Source organism: Sturnus vulgaris, chromosome 10, assembly GCF_052056855.1.
Source record: "Sturnus vulgaris isolate bStuVul1 chromosome 10, bStuVul1.hap1, whole genome shotgun sequence".
In the NCBI taxonomy this organism is placed as follows: Eukaryota; Metazoa; Chordata; class Aves; order Passeriformes; family Sturnidae; genus Sturnus; species Sturnus vulgaris.
Genome location: NC_142252.1, coordinates 11,896,349 through 11,918,922, shown reverse-complemented (window position 1 = coordinate 11,918,922; position 22,574 = coordinate 11,896,349). Strand labels below are relative to the sequence as shown.

The window sequence follows — 22,574 nt, the reverse complement described above, 5'->3', positions numbered from 1 at the left end:
CTGGGCTGCTCCTGGGTTCCACAGCATTCTCAGCAGCCCAAATGAATCCTCAAGAATGCAGATTTTCCATATCTTTGAAAATTAAAACAGAGCAACAAAAAAAATCTTTGCACTTTCATTCAATAATCAATTCAACGACTTTGATGCAACTGTTCACTATTAATCACATGCTATATTTTAGTCTCTTTTTTTAATTAAATCAATATTTTTCTTTTTTATAGAATTCATATACTTTCTGGTTTAACTTATTCTGGTGTTGATGGTCATGACATATCAGTTTTTTGGGACTACAGTTTTTCCTTCTTTGGAAACAGAAGTTCTACTTTTGTTTGTCCTCAGTCATGAGTCCTGTCAGGTCTGATCCCATGCCTTTTAGCATTCTGGATGGATATTCCTTGTGTGAACACATAAATTTCAGCCTTGAGTATGGTAATTTTAATTTCTGTACTCGCAGTTCATTAGCTAACCATAGTTTCATCTCAATATTCTGCTTTATCTTCTTTACAAAAAATGTAGGCATATGTTCCACTTAATTTTTAGGCTTAAATTTCTTTAAATTTTTTACCATCCTACTGCTTAACAGTTCTGTTTACTTTCTTTTTCTTGCTTGTTTTTTTAAATTTACTTAACTAATTCTTTTGGAATGCGTTTTAAATTGAATTTGAAAATTCAAACTGAATTTGTATTTTGACAAACTTCACTCTATTAATTAGGTCTTTGTCCATTGAAACCTGATTATTTTACAGCCTTTCTCTGAAATTTCATTTAAACAAGACTCATAAGTGCAGCAGAACTATCATTCTCCATATATTTGTCAAAAATCTGCACTTATTATACAGAAGCAGCAGAATATAATCTTTATTTTGAAAATGAAAATCAATACAATTTTATCAGAAGCAGACGGCTCTAGAAAGGACACCCAGGAACTAAAAGCTTTTTTATATGTAATTGGTTGATATCATTTAATGGAAATTATAAATGGAAGAACTATGAGCAACATTAGTATTTTAATATTGTTAATGATCAAGGACATTTAAATCTTTTACACATTAGAATAAAGACAACTTTTAAACAGCAGAATTTTCTAAATACAGATTTGAAGCTCTTGAAAACAATCCTCTCAGTCCTCTAATGAGTTCAATTTCTAATTATTCTTGCAAGTGTTTTCTAAAGGATTTTGTGAAAAGTGAAAAGAATTGCTGACATCACACTCAGAAACGGAGAGGTACAAAATAGGTTTATATAAGCTGATGCTGCATCAATTTTGTTTGGATAGTCAATGAAAAAAAATTCTAAAAACTTTCACCCATTTTCCTACAAAAAAATAGCTCATCTAGATTTATGCATATACACACCAAAAGGTGATAATTTCCCCCATGTGATAAACACTCGGTATAAGAAATACTTATTATTTTAAAACATAAATCATAAAAAATATTTTTTTGCTTGAGAAATGGACTCAGCATTTGGGTGCCAAATGACTCACATCAAAATCCTTTCAGCTGCAAAGGTTTTATTCACTTTTATACCTGCAAGGGCATGAAGAGAGAGGCAAGGTTTGAGGTTTGTGAATTCACTGATGAGTGAGACAGTTGTAAACAGAGACACCAAAATAGTCTCTTTTTAGTAAAAATGCAGCTCCCTCTGTGCAGTGTTTGTTTACATCTCCCAGGTGCTGTCTGAGGTCACCAGTTCTATCCCTGCATGGCCTCTCAAGGGTTCTGCTGGGCCTTACCAGTGTCCTCCAGCTGGGACACAAAGACGTGCATTCAGGCACTGGACCTTCCCTTTGGCACTGGGAGTTACCACAATAACCATGGAAAAGCAGCTCTTCAGCACCTTTCAGATTTGGGAAGCCTTGCACGCCTCTCACTGTGCCTGGGAGGAATGCTGCTCCTCACAGCAGGCAAAGGAAGGAAGGATTTCACACAGAATTATGTGTGTGCACAAATACACCCAATATTCTCCTTAACAAGTTTGTGATTTATAGCTCTGGTGAACTGCTGGGGTAGATGTTAAAATACAAGAGGAAAGTCTTTGGAAAGAAAGTCTCCTAAAAAGGCCCAGTAGAAAAGTCAATAACTCAGATCTAGCTCCAGGCATCTGCCCAAAGTATGGGACAAAAAAAGGTACAGAAGGAAAAATTATTGTTGAGACAGAGATCTGTGAATTGCTTCTGTCCTTGGAAAGACTCTTCCTTTGTCATGCCATGGCCCATGTCCTAACACCATGACGTTTCTCACACTACACCTGAGGTAATGGGACACTCGCCTCATCTGAGGTCTCTCAGTATTATTCCAGTCTTAATTGCTTAATTGGGCTTCAGTCCCAATGCTGACATTCCCTTTCTGTGGCTCTGAGTAAGCAATTTCAGTGGAGCTGAATCAAAGTTCAGCAAACTATAAACTGATGGATATTATCTTTACTGGCACCACAGAGGGATTTTTGCCTTTTTATTTTCATGAAATATATAACATCGAAATATTGTCAAATTTATAGTAGAGTCATAAGAACTCTCCTGCTTTTACCTAATATCACATTGGTAAAGAGCATCCAAGACCATCCATTTAACTGACAGGTTTTTCACTTTTACCTGAGTCTGCTACCATTTTACTTCAGGATTCATATTCAATGCTTGTTATCCAAAGTCTGGTCTGCCGAGTTATTTTCTTTCTTGCTTAGATGTTTGTCTCCACTCTGCTGACCTGTACATGTGTTTTTTCTACACCATGAAGTGTGCTGGACTCAGGAGCCTGTGCATCATCTTTTACATAAACATCTTTGTTCCCTCCTAGCCCTTTTCTGTTTTGGCATTATCACGTAGTGTTGCTGCTCTGACACTTATGAAAGGTTAATCATTATGACAACACAGGTATCAAGCAGAAATCTTAACCAGCCTATTGCCTGCTCATACATTCTCTAATTATACATAACATGGAGACTTTTTACATAACAGTTATGCTTCACTTATCCCTGTCCAGCATTTCAGGGAGAGAGAAAATCCTGTACAGAGCAGTGGATTTCTTAAGGTTTAGGCTGGCATGCACTCAGTCATGGTCCATCCTTTAGAAACCCAGGGACAGAGGTGATGATAAATTTTGAAAGTTTATACATGACTTTTGTACTTCAAAGCAGCCTGGAAAACCTTTGCAGCATGCTGGGGTTATGCAGCACTGCTGGGCTGTGCTGGCAGCAAGCTCGAGTTGGTTATTCCTGTCCAGTGGAGATCCAGGCATCTGCATTGGGGGAAAATGGCACAAGAACTTTGTTCAGGTACAGTCAAGGCAATGTGTTTAAACCTGATGAGATCTAGGGACTTAAAGACAGATTGGCTTGATCATGAGTTTAATGACTCAAAGTACCAAGGTGATGGGTAATCCATCTTTCAAAAAGAGTGGTCTGGGAGCAGATTGCAAATCAACTAGGATAAAAATTTTGTTGTGAAGCAAGAAAGTAACTATCTTCAGGTGACACTGTGACATTGATGCCTGGGGCAGAGATGGAGTGCAGCAACAACAGAAACTGCAGCCTGGTGATTTCTGTGGAGGTACATAGGTCCAATACGTGCAGCAGTTTCCAATCTGAGGAAAGAAATCCTTAAGAAGAAAGTGTGGATCAGGGAGATTAATGAGTCAGCAGATCTGTAGAAGAAGCTGCAGGCTTAAAGAAAGATGACATTATAAAAGCAGCAGTGGTATGTAGCATACAAAAACACATGCAATGATTAAAATAAGGGCAGCAAATCTGTCTAAAGGACATTCCTGTCAATGAGCAGCAAACACAGCCATCTTTTTGGAATGTTTCCTCAGCATAAATATTACATCTAACTGGAGCAGGAGTGATCAAAAACAGCAAGATACAACAAAAATGTGTGAAAGAGGCATGGCCCTGCCCTGTGAAGGAGTGTGGCTCAGGTAGTCCATGAGTGGTTAAAGACAGAGAGAGAGATGCTCCCAGGCCAAGGAAACCCAGAAACGCCTGGCACTGGTACCTGCCTGGAGGCTTGTTTATCCACATGACAGAGAGTGTGTGTGTGTGCTGTGTGTGTGACACTGGGGATGCCACCAGGGAGCTGCAGTGCTGATATTCCTCCTGGGAACCTCTCCTGGCCCGGGTGCAGGTGCCTGAGAGAGCAGTGAACATGTGCAGGCTTGGTGTGCTTTGGCCAAATACAACAGGGTGATGCTCTGAAAGCAAATTCAAGAGAGACAATTTTATGGTTAAAATAAGGAATTAGGTTCAATATCTGGAAAATGAGAAAGAAGAAGTCAGAGTGAAAAAGAAAATAAAAGGTAAGAAACAGGGATTTTATAGTCATCTTTGTTCAGCTTGTCTGCAATAATCCCAGCAGAAAATCCCAGGAGCAATTTTTCCAGCAGATTAATACAAATCCTTATTTCAAGCTGCTTCAGTTTTCAGAGCCTTATGTTTTGTTAAACTATTTTTTTTTTTTTTTTTTCCCCCGGCTCTATTGCAAATATTGCTTCCTCTAAAAGGCTACAGCGTTAGCTGGATTCCAAATAGTATAATCCAAATTGCAATCCATGGTGCATGAGGAATGTGTCCAATGCCAGAAGGGACTCGGTGCAGGTCTGGGGTGCACCAGGGGTGGCAAAGAGCAGGAGAAGAGTGTGGGTTTGGTCACCATGATTAGATCAGTACCTAATGACCATGGCAACATTTGTATTGGAATAGAAGATTGCGGGAGCAGTTTTCAAGTTTGATGTTCAGTAAAAACCTACTGGCTGGTTCAGGTTTCAGATAGAAATTTATTGAAACCACATTTCACAAATCAGTCTGTGATCCATCCCTTTAAAAAAGACCTAAGAGCTTGAGTATGAAAAAATAGCGATTTGTCTATGTCTGATTTTTTTATAATTTATTCCAAAGATCACAGCATTATTTTAAAAGACTGTTGTTGTTTGCTCTAGGATTTCAGAACTTCCCACACTGTAAAAAAGACATTGAAAGGGCTAAACTAATGAAGAATTGAACTATGAAGCTAGAACTATGTCAGATTTCTTCCAAACCAAAAAATGTTTCTTGCCAAAGGTTTAAGGTTTACAATAAATTCAGGCGTACATATTAGATGCTTGCAAACAGCTACAAGTTTCTTCTGTCTGAAGCCTGTTTTAATAGAATCAGAAATCTGGGCTGCTCTTACCCAGCTCCTCTCTACTGGCTGATATTTAAACCTATGTTTAGTTAATCAACATATCTAAACTGAATACCAGTGGCTCCACTAAATGATATAATCAGTTCTGAAAACATATTTTCTAGGTTAAAACCCAGAATTTACTCCTTGCTCCTATAGTTACTTTCTTGCACTATCTGTGTCCATTTTGAGGACTGGATATCTCACCAAAATTGGGTTCACTAGGACTATAATGTTATCATCAAGACCCAGAATCCTAATATAAGGCCCCCAAATAGTAATATTAGCATTATAATGTATTAATATTACATTAAAATAGCATATTTATGGTTCTACAGTCCTCATTTTGATATAAGCTAAAATGCTATTGGGCATGGTGGCTTTGATCTATATCCATGCAGCTTAGCAATTGGATACAGACTTTTGACCAGTCAAAACACAACAATCTTTATTTTAAGGGTAGAGAACAAACTTCAAATGAGCTCCTTCCAGGAGCAGTTAATGCTAAAGTCATAAAACTGTGTGAGCTTTGCAGCAGAACACACATAAAGATATATCAGAGGGTGTTTTACACAAGAAACAAATCATATCACACACAATATATTTTTGAAAGTAGGCTAAATGTGCTTTATACATTCACAAAGAAAGACTAAATGTTAAAATTGCATAAATGTAATGTATGTGGTGATGATTTTTTAACACATAAATGAGATCAGACAAGAATTTTGGCGAAAATCTGTGAAAGCTTCTAAGTTGAACCAGAAGGACGATTCTGTGCCAGTTTGAAATTGACATACATTTTACACAGCTATTTCTTTGATGCATATAGAAAGCCATATTTGACACCTTATTTAAAAGATTCCACTCTGTATGAAACAATTCTGTACTAAGTGGAAAATGGTTTAAAGTGCCATTTGACTTTTCTACTGGAACAACGATTTCAGCAGATGGTTGAAATTTTGTCACATGTTCCTGTGATTTCCATAAACCAAAGGCAGCTGAAGAACCATTCCACAATTCAACACTATTTGAAGACAATCCACAGATTTGGGATAACAATCAAAATTTTATTTAAATGTAAACTATGTCCATATTTCATTGATTTTAGATCCATCCATGATTTCTTTTTCCAATACAAATCAGAGAACTCAAACTATAGAGCAGATTTCCTTGCTTATATCTCACTTCCCCCAGTCAGGTATTGCCATATTTTTTGCCTTGCTGTCAATAGTTTCTGAGATGCTTTCAGACACAGTTATAAAGTCCATTGACCTCCTCAGGAAAATGCTGAATTCAGGAGAGCTGTCTTACAAGTGATGCAAGCAGAACAATAACAAAGCTGGATGTACTCAGTCTTGGAGTAAACACTGGGGAGTTTAAGGTCATTAATTTTATGTGTGGAAACCCATGGAATTGAAGACACCCCTGTGTCCTGTGAAATTTTAAACTGTAAAATACTGTTTAGCAGAACAGCTCTAATAAATGGTTTCCTGTAAAACCTTAGGTCACAATTCTATTCACATAAATCCTGCGAGTTGCTGCAATGTTGCTTGCCAGTCTCTCTGTTAGAGATTGGAATGGAAATCCTCTTTTTCCCACCATGCAGATGAGGAAAAGTCTTTCTCTAAGGCTATTGTGCAGGATATGGAATAGGCCAGCACAGGGCAGCATATGCTCGTTCAACTTTTCTAGGGATTTTCTGCTATAAAAAATCTCCTCTATTTATAAGAACACCATTTAATTCTTATTTTTTTCAAATTTGAAATCAGTAAGAAGGAGTGAGTAAAAGAAATGTTTCAACCATCACTTCCCAGGAGCAAAAACATGAGAAATACTAAGGGAAAAAAAGTTTGAAAGTGTTGTAGAAGTTTTTTAATTTACACATAATTTAAATTTTTTTTAAGTTTCTTATTTCTTATATTTGTACATGTTCCTGGTTTTTGCTTTCTCTCAACAAAAGAAAAACCGTGAAAAGTTAAAAGAATGACACAAACTCCACCCTTATTATAGGAAGGGTTTCCACTTCTATTTTTATGCTTTTGAAAGTGAGGGAAACAAATGAGCACAATACCTGGTGATAAAATATTGGCATTACTAAGAATGCTGTCCATTGATGGCAACACACTGCTCCAGCAAACGTCTCAGGTACTTCCCAGAGAGGTCCCCTGATTTCCAGTGACACTTGAACCTTGGCTGCTGCTCACTTCTGCTTTCTTTAGCCTTGGTCACAATGGGACTTCCATACAAAATCCTGTGAGGGTACTTTGGAGAACTTTCTTTCTCATAGTTGAAGAAACAACAAAGGAATGACTAGATTTAGTCTGCTGTAGTGGTGAAACCTGCCTGAAAATGTCATGGCACGTATAGGAATAATTTATTTTGTTCCAGTTAACATGTGGAGCTATTTGCATTGTACTGCATATTCATTTAGCTGTCATCACTGTGGGTGGGTTTCCATTTCCCACTCTGTGTCTGAGCAGTGATTTGGGAGAAGACAGTTCCTACAGGAACATAGGAAAAACTGATCTATAGTAGCCATAAAAACAGGCAAGGTGGAAAACAGTTTTACCTGCAGGTATTGATATTTCTTTGCACACTTCAATCCCTGTTGAGCAATTGCTCATAAAATGAAAATGCTTTGGTTAAGCTGGCAAAGATTAGAAATGCCACATATTACACACCCCAGACAGAATTTCTGCCTGGAATTTGAGTGCCCATAAATGATAAAGATGACACAGTAAATAGATGTCAGAAAAATCAGAGATCTGAAGATTCAATGTTCTGAAATGGAAATAAAACTGGAAATTTGTAGTAAGAGATGGCAATATGACAACAGAAGCACTGAAATAATACTTTTTTCTGAAGGTTCAGAGAGTTTTCTACTTACTTTATTTTAGAGATCTTACATTTTAGAGGTCCAGAAAATTGCAGGGAAAAAGATTCTAGTTTTGGTGTGGGTTTTGGTGTGGTTTTGTCTTTTGGAATAGGTGTTCCAAACAACGTGAAGCATTATTTGCTAAAGATGTATGTGGCCAATAGAGCTCTACAGGATATTTTCATTCCTCCCATAATGACATCACTTCTCTGCAAGCCTTCTATATAAACAGCTTGCTGCTTGGAAAAACATTTATTTTTGTATTCTGTACTCTTTGCTTTACGTTACTTGTGTGGCTGAAAATCTTCTCCGAACAAAGAAAATTACAAAGTGTCACTGGAATGGCCAAATTCCATGGAGAAGGCCCCCAAATCACAGACTTAGAACAACCACAAAACGTTGACTAAAAAATTGCAGAAAAGTACTACCTTTTCTATTCTATTCTAGAATAAGCACTACTGTGCTAAGGAAAGGTGGGAAGTAGAAGAATGTAGAGGATTCATCCTGCCATCAAACAGTTCCAGCCTCAGTGTAAAACCCTGTTCCACAAGCATATTACTTTGTTAAAAAGGATTTTTCTTCTCTGCTTGAGATTCAGAGTAAGATAAAGTTGAAAAGGAACCTTGTTGAGGTAAACCTAGTAATTGGGAATAAACAGCTGGGGATTGGCAAACTCAATTACCTGTGTTTGCTCACTTACAGTCCTCATAAAGAAAGGCAAGAGGAGCATTTGCAAACACTTACTGCCCTTTCTGCAGCCTAAAGTCTTTCTCTCTGGGTGAGTTTGAGCTCTCTTTGAAAATCTTATGGTCTAATATTAGTGAATAGAGAGAGTGGTGTACGAGAATAAAAATACCTCCCAAAATTCTCTTATAGAAAAAATATTAGGAAACCTTGCATGTATTACACTCCATTTAAGAAATATGTTAGAACAGTAATCGTGAAAGCCAATGGTATGTTTGCTTTTTCAGGGAAATACAAGTTTCAAATTCAGCTGTGTAGGTGGTACTGGCCCCTCTTTAGCTCTGTAGGTTTGAAAAATGCAAGCTATGCACTGAAAAAGATTTGCCATGTTGAACATTTATTTCGATATCATTTTGCCTTGCAATCTTAAGCCAGAATTGTGTTTCATGTTAGACACCTGGAAAGAGTTTTCAGATATATCATAATGAATTTTTAGTAATTATGGGATTATTTGTGCAAAACCACCCCACTGCCCCGAGGCAGAAGGCACTGAGATCTGTGCTCTGGAAGTGGAAACTCCAGCATTCTGCAGACGTAGCAGCTCCAGGCATTCACCCCACCCTACAAAAGGGGGGTACTAAAAGACTTTGAGGGGGGCTCTGCTTTCCTTGGCAATGCTGAGACTAATTTAACTTACATGATGGATAATTTTGATTATGAGAGAAGAGAAAGAAAAAGAGATCCAAAGAGTAGTTTTGAGTTTGATTCTGAGGGGTCCAAACAAGTAATAAAACAATTTCTTTCTATGCCTAATTTGAAAGACTATGCCATCAGATCTAGATTAGCCTGAAATAGTGATGGAGCTTCATGCTGACAATGTCTGTACCCATTTCAGATGAAACTGTGCATTCATAGACTCCTGAGGCACGGGAGCTTTGACCAGGTAAAACTGATTCATTCACGAGCAGAGGGAAAGAGGCAAGTTAGAGAAAAGCTGTTCCTCACTGAGAGCAGCATAAGCCAAAAGAAAATAATACATATCAAAAGGCAGGGGAAGATAGAGAATAACTTGGCAAGATCCAAGACAGACCCTGATTTATTATACAGATAATGTTCTTTGGCAACTTACAGCATAATGATGAAAAAATTTTCCAGGCTGGGACATAATTTTTTACCAATTTTTCAATTTGTTTAATTTTGAGCTTGGCATAGGAAAATCAAAAGGACACTACTTGAAGGAGTTTCATTTTGTGTATGCCTTGCATCTAAAAAAATTTATTATTTCTTATGAGCTATATGCTGGCATGCTTCATCCATCAAACTTTATTTTAATTATTTGTCTCTCATTAAGTTTTCTTAGCATATTTGCAAAAGATGTGTGCAATGCATTATGCTATGCCAATGTCTTCCAAAGTAGCTGATAAGAAAAACTAACTTAACCTAAAAATAATGGGATTTTTTATTACTATTATTTCAATGGTCCAGTCTTCATTCCAATCTTATTGTGAAATATTTAATCACGAATGTGTATTTTGACAGCTCTTCTGAAGCTGAGTAGAGAATAATTAAAGCAAATAGCAATTAACCTGTGTCAGGGAAGGCATCATAATGTAGGTGCTGCTTCAGGGAAATTTCTGTTGTAAAATCAAAAGGATAGACAAGGAGAAAAATAGTATTTGAGGCAAGCTGCCAGTCAAATTATGTTCAGTATGGTTGATTTAATGTTCCTTCATCTTCCTAGTCAGAGTCACGGTCCTGAGGAACATATTAGGAGCTTGCAAGGAGCTATAAATATAGAGGATATAAAATGGAATAAAGACAACATTGCAAATTTAGGATTAGAAAAATGAAACATATATATATATATATATATATACACTTACTGAAAATTAAAACAAGACTTATGTAATTAGGCTTAGTTCTGTTATTTATAAAATATGAGGTTTATGCTTTTAGTGAATAAATTGCTGAATACACGGAGGCATGTCATTAAAAAGGTGGTTTTGAGCTCATGAAACAGAGCCAGGTCAATTATTGCATCACAGATAAACTTTAGAATGGCTGGAGATGGTCCTGGCAGATCTGCCTCTTGCCTAGACTGATTTTCCTGATGTTTATATCGATATGCTCCTAACTATCCTTAGATATTCTTATCTACTTTATACTCCACAGAACGAGAAGCCACTTCTATGAAGTTAGACCCTCTCATACTCTTCAGGGGAACTCTACCCTCTGCTAATTTGACTGTACATTTTGCTGCTAATGTCAATGGCTTTAAGTTGCAAAATTTCAGAATTTAGTTTTCCAACTCAAAAGCTGAAGAATAGAAGCAGGACAATCACTTTTACAGAGAGAAGAATAGCAAAGTGCCATTTCCATTTGTCTTTCTGCTTGGTATGAAAGAGAATTGTCTGCACCCACAAACACAATACTGCAGAAAGTCTAGTATTGAAAATCCATACAACTTCTCCATAAAAGAGCATGGATTCTTAAGAATTTCTGGAATACTTGGCAAGAAGAAGAGTTCCCATCTTTCATTATTCTGCTTTACTTAAGCAGTAACAGAAGGTAGCTAAGAAAGATCTGCTCCAGCAGAATCTGTCACTGTACTTCCTTTAATCAAAAAACCCTTCTGTGCTTCTTAAACACAAAAGTTTTCCAAGAACTCAGAAAATATTCAGAATGCTGCACTGACTGCGTGAAGTATTAAAAAGGGCTCTAGTTGATATAAAAAATATTATTGTTCAGCAGCAGGGACCATGAGCTACTTAGCTGTAATGTCACACTGTTATATTTAAGGCAAAAGGAACAACTAAAATGTTTGTTTAGTATCAAAAGATTAAAAACTCCTCAGGAGAATGAAATAGTAACTCGAGTTTCTGCTGCAGGGTGAGTCAGACATTGCAGCAGCAGCCAAGCCCCTGCCATGAGTGAGACACGGGCTGGTGGCATGCACTGCTTGGAAAGCTGGTGAAAGCTGGAGTCTGGAGCCAAAGCACACTGGAGAATTACTGTAGATTAATTTCTGTTGGTGTTGAAGGGTGCATCTGTCCTAAATCCTTTGCTTGTTATGACTCTCCTCCGCTCAAGTGAGCTGGAAAGAGATAAAGCCGAAAGGACATTTTACTAGGGAGATAAATACTGCTGGGATCTCTAACATCACAAAATAATATATCTGCCCAAATGCAGGCTGGAGAACAGGTATTGTTAAAATGGTCCAGTCAGTGCAGCTTGTTACAGGTGACAGACTTCATCATTTCTAAAGCAAAATGTATTTTCATTCTGCCATGAATTCTGGTGAAGGGATTAATTTGAAACTGATAGAAGCTCACATTAATTTTGCTAAAATATCAACAAATAGTTTTGTTTTTGGAAGGCCAAGATTTTAGATAGCAAGAGGAACAGTCAATAAAAGCAAGTGGGATGGAGAGGTTATTTTTAAAATAAAGTCAAAAATTGTCTGAAAACTGTATCTGAGAGATATGTGAAAATGAGTAGTTGAGAGATTGTTGGAAAAGTAACCCCCTCTTGTAGAGCAGAAAAGAGCAAGCAGAAAAAAGTAAGCTAAATCTTGAAGATTTAGGCAAAGCAACAGCTGAGGGAGAAGACTTGAGGAAGTGAAAGTTGCCAGACTTTGCAGAGGAAATTAAGAACACACTGCAAACCTTGGAGTACTGAGGATGGGAGATTTAAGGCAAGGCAGGAGGACTCCACAGGGAATGGGCACCTTGTGCTCTCAGTAGGAACATGAATGTAGTTTATGGCTGTGAAGACAGGAGAGCTAATGCAAGAGGGTATTAGTGAGAAAGTGTGACAGGAGAGCTGGCAGCCACGTACAAGGACCTCCAGACACTCCCACTGAGGGATTTGCTATTCCACCCCCGTGGTGATGAACAGCCTGGCACAGCACACTGCCAGGCTCTGAACAGGATTCTGATCATTCCCTCAGATGTGGGTGTAAGGGACAGATAATGCCTTTTAGCTGAAAAACGTGATCATGACTGAAGGACATGGGGAAATGAGTGCAAGAGGAAATCAGGTGATGACTGTCCCAGGGAGTGACCCGGGGCTGCTTTGGGTGTGCTGGCACCATTCCCTCCCTGCTCTGCCTGCAGCACAGGGAGCTGCACACACTGAGCACTCAGCCTTTGCCTCTGCATGGGCTTTTCCATTGTGTCTCAGGTCAGGAAATTATTCTAGTATGGAGTGTGAACTCTCCTTTTCCAGGTATTAAAGAACTGCACCTATTGTCACCCTACAGCACAGCTCTAGATGTGCACTCACATGGCCCAGACGGTCCCAGGCACTCAGGTGGGACAGGCAGCAGCCAGGATGATATCTAAAGGACAAGGAGGGAAGCCCAGTGCTGAATCCCATACAAACATTCACCCACTAAGATGGTGTGCTAATGTTTATGGTCACTAATGGTGAGAGGTTTTTTGGGCTACAGAGACATTTATTACACTTGTTTATTTAATACAGACATTGCATGGCAAGTAAATATGTAAGAGTTAAAGTAGCAAGTTTAGCAATTATTTTTACAATAATCTGTGGATTTCAATCTATTTGTCATTTCCCATTCTCTAGTCAGCAGAATCCAATAATTTTTATCAGCACTTTGAGTGCTACAATACACCATCAAAACTAGAGAAAAATGGGGATATAAAAGCAATCTCTGCAACAGGTAGGGGTGTTTACATATAGATAGCTTGTTTAGTTTGATAAATGCTTCTTCATGTAGTCAGATAGTTTTCTAAATATCTGATATCAAGAAAACACACAGAAGGTGCAAAGTTCCATTTCTGTTCTCTAGATAGAGCAAAATGAACTGAATTTATAAATGCCACTGGTGTGCTACTCATTTACTGACATTAAATTCTGAAAATTGTGAAGAAGGACAGCAAAAGAGAGGCTATTTCATTTTAATAGAGAAGTGACAGTTCTGTGAACTTTCTTTGTCATTTCTCATATGAGCTTGCCAAACAGCATGAGTGAAAATGACACTTGGAAAAAGAGGCCAACATCGTAAATTTAGTGACAATTTGTTGTTTTCTGTTTTCCAAGACACCTTTCTTGAAAAAAAGGGAACTCTGAAAGTCAAGAAATTTTCAATACAAAATAGTATTGAGAAAAACCTTATTACAAATAAACTGTATTGGTTCACCCTGCCAAAAAAAAAAAAAAAGGGTGGGGCATTAGATTTCTTTGCTTTCTTTGCATTTGTGCGATAACCTCAATTAAAATGGAAAATATATAGGCTATTCTTCTAAAAGAAAACCTATAAATATGTAGATAAAAGTTAACATGAGACCAAACTCCAGACACCTGAATTTACCATTGCAGTTTTGCATTTTTTTTTCTGGTACAGTTTAATATTGTTCCAGGTAAAGAAAAAGAAAAAAAAAGAAAAAGACAACACCAAATATCATGTAGAACATATAAAATAGTATTCAAAGATTGTTTTCAAAGTGTAGTGTTGAGAAATGGTATTCAAGCCATGTGGGCAGTCACAAACCCACTAAAACCCAGTATAAAAACTTGCACTTTTTTTTTTTTTCAATTTTTAAATGAAGCCCTATAGGTTATTTTCTCAATTTCCAAGAAAAGATTAATTGAAGTATCTATTTTAACTGAACATGGCCTGCTGGTACAGGCTACAGCTGAAAAATTGTATTAACAACCTTCTCAAGCTAAGTCTTATTTTTCATGGCTCATTAACTTTGGTGTAGTCTGCTCCAGGCTGAAATTTTACAAGATTCCAGTTCTAAAGTGTTTTCTTTAAGAACTGATAACGAAAAATGACAGGCAAGTTCAATGGTATATAAAAATAAATAAGTTATTAGCGTTAGACACTTCTAATTTACAGGGCTTGAAAATGTCAGATAAGGAAGAGGTGGCAGACAGTTATCAGTGCTAATTACCTTCCAGCTCTGATCTGGATACATTTGCAGTAGCTGCGAATGAAGTGGTGCTCTTCAGAGTGCAAGAAATAGACTAGAATTATTTTGTAAAAACTTCAATAAGAATGCCATTGTCAAAGGTAAAAGGTACTCAGATTTCAAGGCGAGAATTATCTTATCAGCCAGGAAAATGTTCTTTCCTGGAAAAGAAGGGGCAGGGATCTCTGGCAAGCTTTGCTCGTTCCTTTGCCAGCTCCTTGGAGGCTGCAGGGTGTTCCAGGCTCCCCAGGGAGTGGCAGTGCCCTGCCCTGTCCCCCTGGCCTTATATTTACACCCAATAATATGAATAGTTAGATTTTTTTGGTACTGCCTTTCAAAAAAAAAAAAAGATTTGGAATTTGTCTTCTCAGAGGGAGTGGGAAACTAACTGCCTCACATAAATAAAAAGGACCTTTATTTTTACACAATATGGGTCATGTTTCTATTATCAGTCAGTTTGGGAAAAAGCTTTGAAAGAAATGTTGCCAGAGAATCCAAATCCAAGTTAATACATTGTCTTATCAACATCAACTCTACTTTGTAAAGGAGGAACCCATTTCCCAGGAATTGAATTTGTTGATTAAATAATGGGAGAAAGGATGTTCCAAAAAATAGACATATTTCAAAAATTTTAGATTTTTTTGTTCTAGGTTTGTATTTTTGAACTTGGCTTTATATTACACCATATATCATATGACTGAAACTGCTTCAAAGAAAGAAAAATGGTTTCAATATGTATGAAGAATTTCTTTCCATATGTCATGAAGAAAAAAAAAAAAGAGTTTTGACAACTGTTTTCTCAAGAGACAAGATTTGTATGTTCTGAGGTGCAGTAACATGTCACCAGCTAAGCTGGTGAACAGCAGCAGTTTGAAATAGCCAGAGAGGATGGATGGTCCAAAAGACATTTTTCTAAAAAACCGAGCTGCAATGCCATTTTTCATTTCGCTGGTGACTGGCAGTCAACATTTCTTTTGGATTTGAATGAATATTCTCTATATAATAATTTCTTAGCATTTTAGTGTCCATTCTTCCTCTCTTCTCCAGCAGTTCTGTGCTTTGTTATGTCCCTGACTGTGGTTCTCGGGACGTGGTTTTCTTCCTTTTCATTTTTAAAGATGACCTTGCTGGTAAATCTGCTTTCAAAGGTCCCTTGGCTCCATTTAAAATCCAGACCTTTAAACATGGTCCTTAATAGTTTTAAAATGTTCTCATAAATTCCAAGATATGTATTTTCTATATTGTTTCTTTATGGTTCATTTAGTGTGACATTATATAAAAATTTTAAAGAGGCATTTCCTTCTCAATCACTTTTGAGTGAAGTGTCTGGAAAAATCACTTTTAAGACTTTCTGTTTGAGCCATTAATTAGCACACTTCTTGTTAACTGCTACTGTAGCTTTTGATTCACTGGCACCAGCACACTTCTGGTGTGATGGATGTGCTGTAAAGGCTTAGATAGATAGGCTGTTTGCATGTCAAGTAAAATGAGATATGGCATTCACTTTCAAAATGAACTTTATGGGATAATACTTTACAGAAGTGATGATGTCGTCCTGGATACTGAAGCTTTGTAAGTAAATACAAATAATGCTCCATGTGTTTTATTAGCCTTTGTCAGTGTAACCTTTAACAGAAAATTAAGACAAATTCAGAGCAGTATTTTAAGCTGAAAGGAGTATTAACATAATGGCATAAATCACAGCTCAAGAGTTTATGTAGGCGGCTATGAATAAAGAAACAAAGGTTTCCTGAACATAAGAGTCTGCTGTGAGGGAAAATCCAAAAATCTCATGGAAATAGAAGGAGCTACTGGAAATCAGCACTCCTTGAGATAGGGAGAAATTTAGTGGCTCTGCTTTTATTTTGATTCTTCTATAAAATAATAAAAAAAAAGTTTTAATATTGCCGAATAGTTTTCTATTATGTATAACAAACTGCAGTGTAGAAACCTTTTCACCTAATGGGAATTAGTGAACAAGGAAAATACCAAACAGAAAAATAAGGGGGACATATATGGAGTTAGCACAGCACTGGTCACCATGCTCTTTCTTGCCCTTGAAACTGCTGAGGGATTAAAGGCAGGGAGGTGCTCAGATGTCACTGTAAGGAAAGGGCCAGAACAATTCTTCAGAGAGGAAAAGCAGCTGAGAAAAACAAAGGAGCCACAGCTGGTGACTACCCTTGGTTTCCTGGCCACCAGGAGCTCTAACAGCAGTAAAGGGTAAGGCTCAGGCAACATCTGTTATTTGTCCAGCACGAATGGAGCTGACAGCAGTGCCAGCGCTGAAAGGAAATCCATCCTGGGGTGGGTGCTATGGCAGGCAAGGGGCTGTGCCTGGCTCACCTGGCACTGCCAGCAGGTGCCCCCGGCCCTGGCTGCTCCTGGCAGAGCTGCACTGCCCTCCCTGAGAGCAGCAAGGAGCAAACAGCACGGCAGGCCTGGAAGTAGATGTCTCAGAGAATTATCAGGGACATTGATAAATCACACTGGCATTTAGACTGTGCTCAATGGGAGCTAAAAAGTGAAAAAGTAATTTCATTCTGTAGTAGATTTTCAAAATAACTGGAGGCAGATATTTCCCTGGGTCATGCCCCAGTCTTGTAACAAACTCCTTCTCTTTTTTGGTTCTTACATCTGGTGCTCTTGTATGTGGCATAATAATAATAATAATAATAATAACACATTTAGGGCAAAGAGAGCTGAAAATGACATAATAGCACCAAGACTCAGTTATGTATAAATTGTGCAGTATTTTCTTTTAGTAATTGCAAATAGAATTAATGAAAGGCAAAAATGAAAAATGCTTTTTAAAGGTGGATGAATCTAATAAATAATAGCCAGGGGGGAAAAGAAAGCAAACAGAAAATGTTGTCAATTTACATTCTAAAAATCTTGGGTGGGTTTTGGCAGTCAGCATTAAATGTAATTTTGCTGTGTTACTGTACATCTTCTCAGGACAAAAAGTAATGCACAATCCTTGCATTTAATGTATTCTATTATGTCAGTCAGTAAGTGATAGTATGTCCTATCTAATTAAATCCAGATTTCTGTGCATCTCTTCATTTACTTACTGTGCAAATAATAGAAGCTAGCATTAAAGTATTAAAATCAGATAAAATTAACTTCATATTAATACAGTGTGTGGAAATATATAATTTAAAATATATCTTATGAAATGTAATCTCCTTTACATAGTGCATAGAGCTCTGATATTGATCGAGATATTTCCGGCAGTGTATGATGAGAGGAGAAAATGAGTGTGTTATAATCCCTCTAGGGATAAGTTTGCTTCTTGCTGATCTCTCACACTGCTTCTTTGAATAAGACTAGTTCTTGTTTGATCCTTTTCTTCTTGTTTAAGGAAGGTGAGTTTCAAAAAGGAGTGTTGGAATGCAGTCAGCCTCTGTGCAGTGGGTGAGCAATCCAGGGCCTCTTCAGCTCTGGTCCTTCTCTGGTCACACTGGCACCAGTTCCTAAGACAAACCTGGCTTTGCTTTCCCAGCTTCAGACTGGGGAGCCAGGGGGAGCCAGCAGGGTGTGGCTGACAAAGGCCCTGGGACTGAGAGCTGCCCTTGGCAAGAGCAGGACACTGTGAAGGGCTGCAGGACACAAAACCTGCAGTGACAGCAGGGAGTGGCAGGACACCTGGGACCAACAGGTCAGCCTGTTTAACTTTGCTTCCAGTCTCAAAATGCAGCCTGTTTAGAGACAGAACAGGCTTTAAGTTCCTCTTCTGAGCACTGCATCCTTCAGCTTGGTTCATGTGTCACTCACACTAATGTAAATCCTCTGAGGCCCATGGGAATTGTGCTGGACACAAGTGAGAATGAGGCCCTCAATATTCATGTGCAGGATCTTCTCTTTTCCATACCAGTGCTACCTATTTGTGACTAAGGATTGCTTTTGAAATCACAGTTTTGGTTTGTATTAGAAACATTCAAATATAGTCATCCTGGATTACACACATACACATTTGTAACTGAAACTCTTTAAAATCATCTTTTCTTGCTCCTTTGAAAATATGTCTAATAAATCCTGTAAAATATCCATCTGTGCCATCTTGAGAAGGGCACTATTAAGATTAAGAAAGACTTTCAAATTTAGGAGACACTTTAGGATTAGAGTCTTATATTTTTATATCCAACATCAATGCTTCAAAGAAATTTATTCAAACTTGTACACCAGCAATATGAAAGTGACAGGTGTCTTCCTGCATTGTTATCTTCTGTCTGGGGACCAAAAGCAAGAATTAGTGATACAGAAATCTGAAAACTGAAATTAAAAATTAACTCATAAAAACATGACATGAATATTGCCTATATCTCTGGAACAATAATTGTTATGGAGTTCATTTTTTTTAGCTTTGTCATTAACCAAAAATGGCTCTTAAAAATTTTCAAACTAATAAAATTATCTGAGAAAAAATAATTGTAACTATTTTCACTCAGTGTTGTTTACCCTTGGAGAAGAAAAATTGTCTGTCAAATGTGGAATGATTCCTTTCTTTAAATTCTGACTGCCAGGAAAAAAAATCTGCTCTCTGCAAAAATTATCTAATTTTGTAGCTGTCTCAAGGATATGTCTCCTGTTATCAGATGATGCCCTTTCTTCCTTGAGTGGAAAACTCACTGTGCTCCATAAACAGTCACTTTGCATTATGTAGATTATATCCCAAGAAAAGTAAAGGAGTGGGCTTTTGACAATGATGGAAACAACGAAGCATGAAGAATTCAGAGAAGATCAAAGGTGCTCATTAGTTTAGATGGTAGGAAATAGAGCTGTTAACAATAACACAGTATCTTTCTTGTTACTCTTTCATACAGTATGAGATCCCATAATTGTTGCATCAGAAAATGCCTCATTTACTTTTCACGAATCAAATATTTAAAAGAAATTCTTATGCTTCATATCACATGTAGTAGATGGACGCCCTCATTTATTGTATTACTTTGATGTATTTTTTTATTACTTGAAAGGCTAATTCAGATTGCAGAGGTTTTATGAATATTTTATAGACTCGGTGTTATGAATGATCAGAAATATCTCTCTGATATGCTCTGGGCTTACAATTCAGTGCTCAAATTAAACCCAGCAGAGGAATAGACTGTGGAAGCAAAAACCCAGTTGAATCATCTTCCATACTCCTGCATTTCTACTCAGAGCATTCTTATGGCAGCTACAGGTGCCTCCCATATGTATAGAGCTGAGCACATCAGTGGTGCAAAGAAATTTTTTATTCATGTCTCTTCTCTGCTAAGGCACAACTAAGAGAATCTAATTTAGGTAATTTCATGTCTTAACCACTGCCTTAGTTCAACCTAAAACTATTTTTGATCTTATTTATTTTCTTGTTTTAAATTATGAAGGTCTGCAAATCTCCTAGTACATGGTTTAGCAGTTTTAATATTACTCTGTCCCTGCTCCATTTTAGGTTGAAGTATAACAATAATACAACTGGTTTAATTAAATTTTTACTGCTTCTTTATGTCTCTTATGATTACCAGACTGGTGCTGTATTTAGCTATTGAATTATTTTTATTTAGTAGCACATAAATAGTTTTTAAAATTCTACCCACTATGGGCTTTCTCCTTGTATATCCTGCAAAGTGAAAAGGGATCTGTGGTGGAATATTCTGGGCAAAGCAGTGAATACATTAGCAAAGGACAGATAAAAAAAAAAAAAACAAAACAAAACATAAAAATATATCTTCAGCATCCATAGCAGCAAGAAATCATACTGAAAAACTAAAACCCACCAGACATACAGAAATTGCTTGTTTGCAATATAATGGATACAGCCTCTTTCTTCAGTAGTGATAGACACCTCATCAAGCCATTTCTGCTGGCTCTGTGTGTCACAAGGTTTGCTGGGAGCCCCTTCAGGTCTCCACTCTCCTGTAACAGCCTTGAAAAGCCAGTCAGTCATCCTGTGCCTCAGCCAAGTGCTCCCCTGCTCACAGCAATTTTGTGTGTGACATCTAACCACTGTGTCAGGATAAATGGTTTCATCTCTTTTTGTGCTGATTTGGACTACAAACTCACCACTGTGACTGTTTTTCCACAGCAGTGAATTCCCACAATTGAACATAAGCAGAGAAATTGGTGTCCCTGCTTTCAGAAGTCATCAGGTTTTCTTCATGATGAACAGACTGGAGGTTAGCACTGCTCTGAAGCCATGGGAAACATCCATCATGAATGGATGTGGGAGGGTTTGTGCAATTCCTCTCCCTCCTATTCTGCTGTTTCAGAGCCTACAAACAGCTGCCAATGTGGTTAATCATTATAAGCAGTAAAATAACACTGGTAAATGATGCAAAATATGGGTGCACTGGGAGAGGACTGGAGGGTGGGAGAGAAAAAGAGAGATTTTAATGACTTCTCTCTAGTCCCAGAGTAAAGACATACCCAATGTTATTCAGTAGCATGAAGATATGTTTTAACAATAACCTTTAAAATAATGGTAAGAAATATAAATTAAATACTGCTTGCCTGCAATCCAGAGTTGGGTAAAAAATCAACTTCTGCTTCATTTGGTAGGAAGCCTTCGCTTACTCCAGAGAACAGGGTGCAAAGCCACAGTTTTGCATTGTTAAACAGATTTGGTATTCGAGTTAGGTACTGAATTTCCTTTAATAAATATTAGTACTTGGAAAAATTCTGAACCGTGTAAAACCCACCATTTCAAATTCCTTTCCAGCACTTTAGCTTATGCAAGACTGACACAGAAAATAACTTCTGAAGCCCATAAAGGCAAGGAGGTTTAACTTCTGTTTTCATTTTTCCTAGAAAAATATTAAAGCCATGCTTGAGTAATCATTTTTAATGAAAAAATGTAACTCTGCGAGGTAAGCTCTGATCATAAGCCTGATCTTGTGAAAGAAGTGTATCTCAAGACTATGGTGAGTAATTGCAGCAGATTTTCAAGACATCATTATTAGGATGAGCAGCTTTTAGTGCTGGTTAACTGTGACAGTGCTGATTTGCAAGTGTATGCAACTCTTACTTTTTTTTGTGTTATCTTTCAATAGCTCCTTCTCATTTTGCCTCAGAACATGGGACAGGTTTCTATTCTCAATGGGGTTTATTGTCTCCCTTCCTTGTAACTCCATTAGCTAATGGGGAAAAAATGGTGATGGACTTGTGTATCATGCCCTGAGATATACATACCACAGGTTTTTCTATTAAGAGTTTTCAATCATATAACACATATAAAGATCGTGCTGAAAGGTGAGATTCCAACACACAAGCCAGCTATGAAATAGCAGACATAGTGGTAGTTTTTCTTCTCAAACTATTGGCTCAGATACTGAGGGGACAGGGGAGGGAAGGGAAATTTGCTACACAATAAAGAATCTTCTGACTCAGCCTAAGGGAAGAGATATTTTTCTGGTTCTGTGATCCAGATCACTCATGGGCACGACCAGACCAAGGCAGATAGATCAGACAGATGCAGAACAAGCCCAGACATAAAAACCTCAAATAAATCTTCAAGTCTATGTCCCAGGCTCTTTAGTATCATGCTCAGGGCATCACTACCCTGTAAGTTTTAAAAAGGAAAGCACAAGAAACAAAACCTTTTTACTGAATCCTGCATTATATTTTCTTTTATCAAAAGCAGGCTAAATCTAATAAGTGCAGCCATCTTACAATCTGCAGGCCATTTTCTACATGCAAGCTGTGATCAGTTTATAAAGTACAGAGTGAAAAAAGGCAGCCCAGAGCAGGATGTAAGATGCCAACCCTCTCTGAGGTGCCCTATTTGTGAGCAGCAGCACCTCCACACTCATGGCAGGGGGTGAGAAAATAGTTGAAATGAACTCATCTCTTTAGAGAACAGTAATGTCATCCCTAAAACTTTTCTTCAGTCACTTAAGTTCCACTACACTGATTTCAGGGCACTCAAAATTCACTTACAGGA

At 37.6% G+C, this 22,574-nt stretch overlaps 1 long non-coding RNA gene across 1 annotated transcript in view; it reads right to left on the bottom strand.

Annotated features, from left to right (window-relative positions):
• Positions 1-681: 681 nt before the first annotated feature.
• LOC148222646 (uncharacterized) overlaps positions 682-22,574 on the bottom strand; it is a 68,853-nt gene continuing 46,960 nt past the window's right edge. Inside the window, exon 3 of the long non-coding RNA XR_015805711.1 lies at positions 682-4,187. This is a non-coding gene — a long non-coding RNA (uncharacterized LOC148222646). The remainder of the gene's footprint in view (positions 4,188-22,574) is intronic.